This window comes from Lolium perenne, chromosome 4 (genome assembly GCF_019359855.2).
Source record: "Lolium perenne isolate Kyuss_39 chromosome 4, Kyuss_2.0, whole genome shotgun sequence".
NCBI classification, from domain to species: Eukaryota; Viridiplantae; Streptophyta; class Magnoliopsida; order Poales; family Poaceae; genus Lolium; species Lolium perenne.
The window spans coordinates 60,361,537-60,364,793 of NC_067247.2; positions in this window are offsets into that span (position 1 = coordinate 60,361,537).

The following is a 3,257-nucleotide window of genomic DNA, read 5'->3' on the forward strand; positions in this document are numbered from 1 at the left end:
CCGCGAGGCTGGTGGCGGCAGGCTCCTATCTCCTAGCGCGGCAGCTGGCGGCGCAAGCCCATACCCACGCGGCGGGATCTCCAGCTGCTGCGGATCAGCGGCCCGAGACAGTGAGGTGCATATGGTGGAGACGTATGTCGGGGTGGCAGCCTCGGTCTTCATCGGCGACCTTGACGACCACTGTGGCCGTGAGGGCGGCACGACGCCTGGTTCGGGGACTCAACGCGCCTAAGCCCTTCATCTCCGGGTGGTGCGGCTGGTGGCGGTGGTTGAAAGAACATTTCCTGGCCTTTTATGGTTTGGTGTGTTAGACAACAATACTAGTGATGATCTAATCTAATGCTAAGTGATGCTGGATTCATATATGAGTTTTACTATCGAGCACCAACCCTCCAAAAAGAAGTGAAAGCTTATCATGTTGTTAGGCCGGATTATCCAGGTGCCGGCGAGGCTGGATTATCCGCCTAGACCAGAATATCCGGGGTTGGATTATTGGCAATAATCCGTCCTTCAATATTTGGCTAAGGACTCGTTGCGCGTCGCAAGGCGCGAGCCCCTGAATAGGGACCTGTTTATTGGCCAGATTATTAACGAAGGGCTGGATATTTCACCCTGCCGGATTAACTGCCACCACTAGAACCGGATAATCCGCCCGAAGAAATGCCCAACGACTTTATTTCAGAAGGGGTATGAAATACCCCTCCCCTTCTTCAAGCTTGAGCTGCTTGTTTTTTCCGTCAAGAACCCTAATAGTTGAGCCACTACAATTGCAATATCTCCTCCTCTAGCCACTCGAAGTTGGTGATCTTTGGAGAATCGAAGGAGAAGGCCTATATCTACAAGCTCACCAAAGTGATTCGATTCCCCCCCCCCCCCCCCCCCCCCGCATTCACTTCAGGATCTTGTGCCTAGTGGTTCCTATGGAATCCTAAGCATTGATATCTTTTTGCTAACTTGTCTTTGTGTTGTAAGATCTTTGTGGTGATCTTAGGAGCCTCCAATTCAGTTGTGGGTATATGGCCCAAGATTTGTGTAAAGGTTCCGGTTGCCGCCTTCAAGGCTACCGCTTAGTGGAGAGCTAAACTTCGTGGTTTGCTCATCGTACAATAGGGTGAGGCCTTTGTTGCTTTTGTTGGCCTTCGTGGCATGACAACCCTCCAACGTAGGCGTATGATGTCTACGCACGCTTCTATTCCTGTAGACAGTGTTGGGTCTTCAAGAGCAGAGGTTTGTAGAACAACAGCAAGTTTCCCTTAAGTGAATCACCTAAGGTTTATCGAACTCAGGGAGGTAGAGGTCAAAGATATCCCTCTCAAGCAACCCTGCAATTACGATACAAGAAGTCTCTTGTGTCCCCAACACACCTAATACACTTGTCAGATGTATAGGTGCACTAGTTCGGCGAAGAGATAGTAAGATGCAAGTGATATGGATGAATATGAGTGGTAATAACAATCTGAAATAAATATGGCAGCAAGTAAACATGCAGTAGAACAGTAAATAAACGGTGATTCGATATTTGGAAACAAGGCCTAGGGATCATACTTTGACTAGTGGACACTCTCAACAATGATCACATAAATAAATAACTTCTCTTCACTTGTGCTACTTCAAACACTCTCTTGTTGGATAACAAACACCATTCATTGTGTAGGGCTACAAGATCACCCTCAAGCCGGAGTAAACAAGCTCCACAACATTCGGAGTTCATATTTAAATAACCTCTAGAGTGCATAATAGACCGTTGCAATTTAGACCGAGTACTAACATAGCATACGCACTGTCAACAATAGCTATGAAAGGGGGAATAGATCACATCAATACTATCATAGTAATAGTTAACTTCATAATCTACAAGAGATTACAATCATAACCTATGCCAAGTACTACATGATGCACACACTGTCAACATTACATCATGGAGGAGGAATAGAATACTTTAATAACATCACTAGAGTAGCACATAGATTAATAGTGATACAAAGATCATGATCACATAAAGATCACATGGGAGAGAGATATGAACCACATAGCTACCGGTACAGCCCTTAGCCTCGGGGGAGAACTACTCCCTCCTCATCATAGGAGACAACAATGGCGATGAAGATGGCGGTGCTATCGATGGAGATGACTCCGGGGGCAATTCCCCGTCCCGGCAGAGTGCCGGAACAGAGACTTTTGTCCCCCGAAACGGAGTTTCGCGATGGCGGCGGCGTCCCTGGAGTCTTTCTGGAGTTTCGTCAATTGGTATCGCGTTTTTAGGTCACGAGGGGTTAAATAGGCGAAGAGGCGGAGTCGGAAGGGCGCCAGGGCTCCCTCACCACGTGGCGGCGCAGCCAGGGTGGGATCCGCGCCCCCTATGGTGTGGGTCCCCCTTGGCCCCCCTCCGGCTCTCCTTCGGCGTTCTGGAACATTCCGGGGAAAATAAGGTGTTTGGTCTTTGTTTCGTCGAATTCCGACAATATTGCCCGAACAGCCTTTCTGGAACCAAAAACAGCAGAAAACAGGAACTGGCACTGTGGCATCTTGTTAATAGGTTAGTTCCGGAAAATGCATAAAATCATTATAAAGTGTGAGCAAAACATGTAGGTATTGTTATAAAACTAGCATGGAACATCAGAAATTATAGATACGTTGGAGACGTATCAAGCATCCCCAAGCTTAGTTCCTAATCGCCCTCGAGTAGGTAAACGATAAAAAGAATAATTTCTGAAGTGACATGCTACTTACATAATCTTGATCATACTATTGTAAAGCATATGAGATGAATGAAGTGATTCAAAGCAATGGTAAAGATAATGACTAAACAACTGAATCATATAGCAAAGATTTTTCATGAATAGTACTTTCAAGACAAGCATCAATAAGACTTGCATAGGAGTTAACTCATAAAGCAATAAATTCTTAGTAGAAAGTTTTGAAGCAACACAAAGGATGATTAAGTTTCAGCAATTGCTTTCAACTTGTAACATGTATATCTGTTATCACCCGAATTTGACCAGATCAGAGATGGGCCGCGATCAAGATGGACTTGAAGAGTATACATGGAAGAAATACGTGAATCGGCCCGTTATACAAAGTTTGGGCAAGTTTACCCTTGTATCTGTAACATAGTAGATCGCATCTTAGATTGAAAGATAGAGTTTGACCCGTGCACGGTTAGGTGCACGCCTAAATTAGAAAGTCCCCTGGACTATAAATATGTATCTAGGGTTTATGGAAAAAACAACAACCAACGTTCAACCAACAAATCAATC